The sequence below is a fragment of the Nesoenas mayeri genome (genome assembly GCF_963082525.1).
Source record: "Nesoenas mayeri genome assembly, chromosome: 2".
NCBI classification, from domain to species: Eukaryota; Metazoa; Chordata; class Aves; order Columbiformes; family Columbidae; genus Nesoenas; species Nesoenas mayeri.
The window spans coordinates 47544233-47553389 of NC_137543.1; positions in this window are offsets into that span (position 1 = coordinate 47544233).

Sequence of the window (9157 nt, forward strand, 5' to 3'; positions counted from 1 at the left end):
TACATGGATCTTCTTTGTAATCTCAGCCCACAGTCTGTGAAAAGGTTACAATGCATTGCTCCGAGGCAGTCAAGGTGAGTCTGGGGAATCTATAGCAAAAGGATTCACTGTAACTCAATTTTTCTAGTTAAAATAGCATTCTTTCCTCTGTTTCACATTTTTCTTGTATTTCCTTCTGTATTATTTTTTAACTGAATTCAAAGGTAGCAGATTAATAAATAAATAGCCTCCCTAGTTTTAATTGCGTGGAATCCTGGTGATAGCATCTTAATAACATTTCATTTTTCACTCAGAAAAGGATTAACATTTGGTCTATATAGTCAAAGTGCCCAAGATGTGTGTTATTACACTTGAGGCAATGCTGAGCATCAAATCACAGCAACTGAAGTTTCTAAGTTTCTGATTTCGTACTTTTTCAGAAAAACACTTCAACATTGTTTAAAAGAGGTGTTTGTTCCCCCCCCCTCCCCAGCCCCAATTTGAAATGGCTCTGTTAATAACTGTATTGAAAGTAAAAATCTCAGACATACATTTCAAGGAGGTGTATACACCTTTTTTACATTTAATTTCAGCCTACATTAAAAGTTTACCACCACGATTGTAATGGCTACTGGCTATGTACTATTGCATTCCTTCAAAAAAAGGAGGTCAGTGCAACTTTTTCGTTATCTTTCCTCAGAACTAGAACATATACTAAGATTACCAGAAAACAGTAATTTTATTTCTGAAGTTTAGTCAATGTACTTTTTCAATTTGTGGGAAAATACTTATCTGTCTTTTGAGAGGCATACCCCAGAAAAGCCATTAATTCCTTTATTCCAGATGGCTCTTACACTAGATAGTAGTCCCTAGTTTTATCTCTAGCTTTATCTGTATTCCGCACATTCAGACGTTGTGGAAGGAATAAGTACATTAAGCCACAGGTTCACTGGACAGTCTTCAGCAAGGGAAAATCTCTTATTATCTCTTATTTCAAAAACAAGTCCAACTTGCAGGTAAAATTTTCTGCAGGAAGATTATTTGAAGCAAATTCTTCCACAAAACAGTTGCTCCCCAGTGAAAATGGCAGTTTTTGAGCAAAACAAAGAATCTACTTTAACATGAGCTTCTTTACTATATTGCAACATAATAAGACAATAAGGAAGCAACTTAATATTTCTTGGAAGTTTCCCTGTGGATTAATAGTTTAATTTCATGAGAGGATTTTGAAACATTTTTGGGGAGCCCTCTTTCACAGATCTGTCAGCAGCAGTGCCTACAGAATACAGAAATAACAGGCTTCATGCTGAAATGGGAATAATCCTGCTCAGCTCAAAACAGTAGACAGCTCTCTTCCAGCAATTCCTGCATGGCAGTTTGTAGGATGTTTGCTGCAAGAAGAGTAAAACTATACGCTTCAAAAATGATGGCATATCCAACATAGACTGGATAGAAATTTAAATCTATGTTTAATGGATTTTATATGGTGTCATTTCATATTTCTTTAAAGCAGTGATTCTAAATCTGCAAGGCGCAGTAGCCAAGAAATTCAGGGCATTATCTGTGGCTCACAGAACTGACTCTTTTATTTATGTCAATTCTGTACTAGAAGATGATTTTATTTGGTGCTGATAACCAGGTAGCTTCTGAGGCTAGAAGCAAGTGATGAGAAAGAACAACTTCTGCAGTACTATTATGGAAATAAATGTGTAATCATGGTATAAAAATAAACCCCTATGATTTAGGGATTCAATTTATTTTTAATTAGTATCAATATATAAGTACAGCTATTCTATTGGGCTATAAAGCTGCATACAGTCCTCTCTGTAGACGAAAACAGAGAGAGGTTATTGAAAGAGAAAAAAATCTCGTTTCTGTAGGTTTCATACTACAAATCATTGTCCAATCAAGTGCTCCATTTTATTTCTTCCCTACTTTTTCTTTTACTTGATGCTCCCCCATTGAGGTATAAGCAATTCTCAGGGGTTAAGCTAGAACAGATGAACATGGTTTTCCCATGCAACTTGCACAGAGATTAGCCTTAGGCATGTTGTAAATAATTAGTGAATAGATGTTCTTATAATATAACAAACATTTTGATTAATGTGTTTTGTTTCCAGAGTGTCATACATAAAATTTAATGAGAATAAGAAGTTCTATATATGGCAAAATGACAGAAAAGCTTCTTTTAAAAATGTTTACAGTAGAATCTGTGGAATTCCATAGACTAAACTTTAAAAATTTCAATTGGATCTTTCGAATACCAACCCTACAATGCACAACAAAATGATTCAGTCAGCAAACACTGTTTTCTCATCTTGAAAAAAATGGTATTGTCACAATCTCAAAAACTGTATGTCTCCCAACTTCCATTAAAAAAAAATTAGAGTGCTAAGTACTGTACAGCAAAACAATTAATTCTTCAGGCCTTCTCAGTACTCCATGAAATGGAAGGCGAGTGTCAGAGGATTTCTTAGGGAAAGAGGTGAGGGAGAGGGGCATAAATCAGACATGCCAGGGATTGCCACATACAACCTTGAATGATGAGCAAAGGACATACAAAGAGTAAGAAGTATGAATCCTGCAAAACTTCTCTGAATGCTATTCTCAACATTATTGTTGTTTTAAAAACATTACTAGTCTTTTAAGTAAAAAAAAAAACAAAGCAAACCTACAAGTAAAAAAAAGAAAACAACCTCATGACTCTTGCACCTGTACCAGAGACAGCCACACCAGGGCAGACAAAAGGCCTCACTCTTCCCTTATCGTGTGTCTGCAAGCCCTCCTGAACATACCACTAGGGAAGGGTATATGATCTGAGCAAACCTCTAGTTCTATTTTCCTGAAATGTTCTTTGGACGTCCAGCCACTTGCATCTTAGGGACTGTGGAAGTGAAGGTAATAGAATATGCTGGGTGACTAAAGGCAGCAGAGTGTTGGCCAGGGCAGGGGAAGTGGCCCCACAGTGTAACGGTGCTGGTAAGACCAGGATATCCCACCTGCCTGAACAAAAACTGCTGAAGTCTGAAACACATCAAATTTGCTGCTCAGTCTTGAAATGTTTAACCTGTTTTGGTGAAGGATGTGGAAGGATAAAGTTAAAGAAGCAGGTTTTTAATCCAGTTGCAGTCACATGTCCTGCATAATCCAAAATAACCATGTGCCTTGGGCTCTGTTATATGTAGGACAAAAAAATAAAAAAAGTATTTTATACTTTTGGTGCAATGAGCAGCCTCATGTGTCTACTGTGGTGTTGTGGCTGAGCAGTCCTTGATCTAAACAGCCATAGCAACTGCCTTTAATATACCTCTCAGATTGAAAAGAGCATTCAGGGGATGATATTCTCATCTGTACCACAATTTACACACATTCAACTAATGGCATGCAACTGCACAGGGCTCTTCTCTTCCTCCAAATATAATACTGTGAACTGAGTCATAACATTCGGCATTTGACATCGGTCTCTAAGTACATTGATGTTTTGACCGCCATAAATATGAAAAATATTAAAGTACTTAAGAAGAATACTGCAGTTATCTACACTGGATTCTTATGTCAGAAAAGGCATAGAATATAAAAATATTCAGAGAATAGTGGTTCAAGTGGCAAGCTATGACTGCACTTTGTAAAAAATGTAAAAAAAAAAGTCCCATTTTGTGTTCCTGTTTACATGTACCTTGATAATTAGAAATATATCTTTCCTCTTAATATAGATAGAGCTTAATCTCTGTGTTTGTTGTAAATCAAAACATAAACTTTTTTTTTAATAGTATTTGTTTTAATGAACATATTTTTTGTTAGCCCTGTCCTTGGGAGTGAATATATTCTGAGATTATATTTATTTTTTACTGAATGGTTATAAAAGCGTTAAAAAACCTGTCTTGAAAATAAATACCTCACAACAACTACTTAGATTACATACTTTTCATTTTTAATAATACATTAATTATTAAGGAACTCTGAAATTTCTATAGCAACAGAATACTTCATAAAATCACTTTATTCCCAGTTGCATGTATTAAGATGAGCTGTTGTTTGTGTCTCAGACAATAACCAGTAAGAACTGGTCATCTAAATCAGAACTTCCAGTGTAATTGACAAGACAAACACTTCCTGGAAGAAAGTGGAACAAAACACATAACATATCTTCTTAACCTTCACTTTGATGGTTTCTACTCTGAAGACTGAGCACCCTTAGCAACCACATATTCAGATTTGATTCCTTTTTTTGGATTCTCCATTTCAACTGCTAATAACATGGAGGTCTCAAGGGAATAATTACTCAGAAGAAAGATATGAGACTTTTGAAACCACTCCCTCTCTGTTGCAAAGGAAGTTTTATTCTGTAATGAACAATTTCAAACACCAGTAATACAATTATCCTTGAGTAACTCAGAGAGGCAGGATTGTAATACTTTTCAGAACAGCTGCCACAAAAAAAAAAATCAAACATTTAGAAAGTAGATGAAAAACAGGAATCAGGAAGTAAGGTATCAGGAATTAAAATTAACCATGCTCTTCATGCACACTGAGTGATGAAACTAGCTTTTAAAGTACATTTAGCAAAAAAGATTAAAATATAGATGCTTGGATTTCCATGAAACTACTTATTTTACTTTTATTTCTTTGATCCTCTATCACCTTTAAGTGAGGCAACATTCTTAACTAGATCTGCAGAATGCTGCATTTTTCTCAGTTTCCTGGGCTTTGCAAAACTTCAAATTTGTTTATTAGAATAACCTCAGTAGAAGATCAGACATGTTTGACGTGGTATGACTGTTTCTTGATGGCACTTCATGCATCCCCATGCTGTCTCCTACGACTACTATTGAACTCAAAGTAATGTTTATTTTGTTTGTTCTTTGTTAGATAATAAAAAATCCGGAAAGAAAGGAAAATAGAAGCCCTCAGGACAAGCATTGTTTCTCTGTCTCTGAATATATTGCAAGAAGCTCAAATCACGAAACCTCTGACATCAAAATTCTTAAAAATGTCTAAGAATTGTGACAAATCATAATGAACGCACATATTCATATTGAATATTTCTTGAAAGCAAAAAAAGTAATTACTCCACCTAACCTGAGGAATCACAGATACACTTCAGAAGTCTTTGAATAATAAAAGGGAAGGCGACAGAATCACAGAATGATAGGGATAGGAAGAGACCTCGAAAGATCATCTAGTCCAATCCCCCTGCTGGAGCAGGAACACCTACATGAGGTTACACAGGAAGGTGTCCAGGTGGGTTTTGAATGTCTCCAGAGAAGAAGACTGTACAACCTCCCTGGGCAGCCTGTTCCAGTGTTCTAATACCCTCACTGTGAGGAAGTTAAAATGGAACCTCGTGTGTTCCAGTTTCTACCCATTGCCCCATCTCCTATCGCTGGTTGTGACCCAGAAGAGCCTTACTCCATCCTAATGACACTCACCCTTTACATATTTATAAACATTAATAAGGTCACCCCTCAGTCTCCTCTTCTCCAAGCTAAAGAGACCCAGCTCCCTCAGCTTTTCCTCATAAGGGAGATGCCCCACTCCCTTACTCATCTTTGTGGCTCTGCACTGGACTCTCTCCAGCAGTTCCCTGTCCTTCTTGAACTGAGGGGCCCAGAACTGGACACAATATTCCAGATGCGGTCTCATCAGGGCAGAGTAGAGGGGAAGGAGAACCTCTCTCGACCTACTAACCACCCCCCTTCTAATACACCCCAGGATGCCATTGGCCTTCCTGGCCACAAGGGCACAGTTATGGCTCATGGTCATCCTGCTCTCCACCAGGATCCCCAGGTCCCTTTCCCCTACACTGCTCTCTAACCCCAACTTATACTGGAACCTGGGGTTTTTCCTGCCCAGATCCAAGACTCCACACTTGCCCTTGTTATATTTCATTACATTTTTCCCTGCCTAACTCTCCAGCCTGTCCAGGTCTCGCTGGATGGCAGCACAGCCTTCTGGCATGTCAGCCACTCCTCCCAGCTTGGTGCGACCATCAGACTTGCTGATAGTACACTCTATTCCCTCATCCAAGTCATTGATGAATATATTGAATAGTACTGGTTCCAGTACTGACCCTTGAGGCACTCCACTCCACCATACAGGCCTCCAACTGGACTCTGCCCCATTGACCACGACTTTCTGGTTTCTTTCTTTCAACCAGTTCACAGTCCACCTCACTAGCTGATCATCCAGTCCACACTTCCTCAGTTTAGCAGTGAGGGTGCTGTGGAAGATTATGCTTGTGGTGATTATGCTTCCATAGTAAAAAGTAGCTAAAGCATTTCACTCATCTTCATCTGAAATAATGAACTATTACGTTTGTTCCTTTGTACTTCAAAGCAAGAGGGAAAGAAGGAGTCTATCTTCCTGAAGCAGATGAAGTGGAAATCACTTCTTTTCTTTACAATTAATATTATTTATCTCAGAGAGTTCCCAGTTTTGACTTGTCCCAGCCTGCCACATCAGCATATTTCATTCAATTGCCAGCTGTGTTCTCAGTGCTGGGAAGAAATAGGTTCATATGAATGTGGAGCCAATCCAAAGTCCTGACTTTAGATAATGCTCCTAATTAGCCATTCCCAAGGGGTGATGTGCAAAGAGGCATCAGTTTAACACTGTTACAATGATTTCCTAAGAGTTCCCAGCATCTTTACTGAAGGAATCAATGAAAAATGGCTTCAGAAGAAAATGTAATTGCTTTCAAGGATTAAAATTTTAATCAGGAGTATTCAATTAGCAGTTAATGTTGAGATCCACAGTTTAGATTTTTATGCAAATATACCATTCTTATATTCAGTCTTGAAGATAAAGGCAATTCATAGCAAATGCAGTTCTGTCTCTCAGCTTATCAAGTCAGTGATAATTTACTTTGAAGAATACTTTACACTTGCAACATTTGGAAGTGTGGAAATCAGTTCACTTTTCCCCCTTCTGCTGTAATTAATCTTTAGTTGTTTAGTTATGTGAGGCAGCTCATAACATTTTCCTTCATGTGCATCTAGTGGTTTCAAAGACATCCAATCAATATAAGGTAAATAATATATATTAACTGTGCAGCAAGAACTGAGATTTGCAAGAGCTTGTTCACACTTCTTTAAGAGCAACAGTTCTGGAACAGAAGATCCAGAACTAAAAATTGCACAGTTACTAAGAATGGCATTTTAAGAACTACTGATAAAAATATTAGAACCCCTTTTTTAAATTCTTCCTCTAAAACAGTATGTGTCCTGAGAACAGGGGCCAGTATAATTTGCACATCAGTAGATGTAGAGATATTCTATTTGTTATACCAGAATTATGTCATTTTACTTGATAAAAATCCAGCTATAGTTATATAAAGCAGAATTTTGAATTCACAATTAGAGAATTTTCATTTTTACGTATCTTTTGAAAGTTAGAAAATATTGAATTTACATTTGTTTGCTTGGGATTTGACATTATATCAAAAATCTATTAATTAAAAACTTCTCTTAGGGCATAGAAATGTATGAGACTATTTCCTAGCTTCTATAAAACTCTTTGATTTTCTGATACATATCATACAATATGCTATTTTATCCTTGCAGTGTAGTCAGTACATATCAGAAACTAAGATAAATATTTAAATAATTTAATTTCTCCTCAAAAACTGCAGGCAGTGACTGTTATAAATGACACATTCTATTCTTATGTAAAATCTAACACAAATAGAGTTGTTCAAAGGCCTGAACAGTGAAAAGAATTTCATTTGAATTGAAAAGCTTTATATCTGACCCTTCTTAGCTGTCTAAATCATATTTCAGTGTTATTTATGTCTCAGTGTTCCCATTTTTATTTGGAAATCTGACATGAGTATATGACCAAAGGCATCAATGTAAGCAAGTTAGCTTAAGCTAACTTTATCTGCTGAGAATTTGACCTTACAAATTCATTGTTTATGAGGCTGCAACATATGAATTTACTCCTCTAGAATCGAAATGAAACAAACAAGCAAATAAGACATTTTCCTAAACATTACTTGAATCAAATCTCTTATTAAATATACATCTAAAAGTTCATAGAGTGATTGACATTTTGATCACTGCCTTTTTGCTAAGGAGGTAAGTGCTTGTAAGCACTGAGTAGGGCTGATCAGGTGTAAGCCTGCTGTGCTCCCCGCTTACTTTTGCTTTGTGCAAATCAGATCTGATACAACAATCAAGGCTTGTCATTGCTTTAGCTTTTTTTTTTTTTTCCCTCTATATAGACTGTTGACATTACTGACAACATATTTGTGTATCACTGTTTTGAAAAGTAAAAGTCATAAGTAATCTCTCCTCTGATTTCTGAATTAATGATCCCATGAAAATCACATCTTCAACATTCTTGATCTGATTTTTGCACTACTTCTGACATAGCGAATTACTGACAGAATTACAGTATGTTGACAGCATAAAACTGAGGAGAAACACAGGCTATGGTGGTCTCAGTGCATACAATGAGAAATAATACATTGAGGTTTGAAAAATGAAGATTTTACCTACTTTTTAGGATTTATTCCTTAACCTTCTATGAGATTATTAAACAATCTCTAAAGGGAAATGGGGTTGCTCAGTTTTCAAGTAATTTAAAATACCTGTGAACAAGACCCATAACAGACTGCTCTGGAAGAAATATTCTTTGCCATAAATGAAGAATACTAGACAAAACCATATGACCTCCAGTTTTGCTGAAGCCATTAAGATATTTGCAGAAACAACTGCAAGGATCAAAGAACACATTAAACTTTGCAGTCTGTGCAAAAATTATTTTGACTCTATAACATTAAAATACACAATTACCTTTGCTGAACATTAACAAGTAACTTGGTAAGAAATTATGAAATATACTTAAGATAGATATGTGTGTATATACATATATACAGTACAAATATATTCATATACCCTATGTGAATAATTGCATGTGCTGTGCTGCAACAAGAAAATGTGAATCTACATTCTACTATCGACATTTTCTTCCTGTGTAATCATTATTTTGTTTTAGAATTCAATCATATTAAATATAGAAAATTAAATATTTCAGATATAATTTCTGAGGAGTCTGAGCTGTTTTATTGAAACTGTACATGGGTAATAAAATTGTATATTCAATGTAGTGAGTAATATATTTGAATTTTAACTGACAGTTCATTAAACAGTTAAAGTATAGTGTCAGTATTCTTACT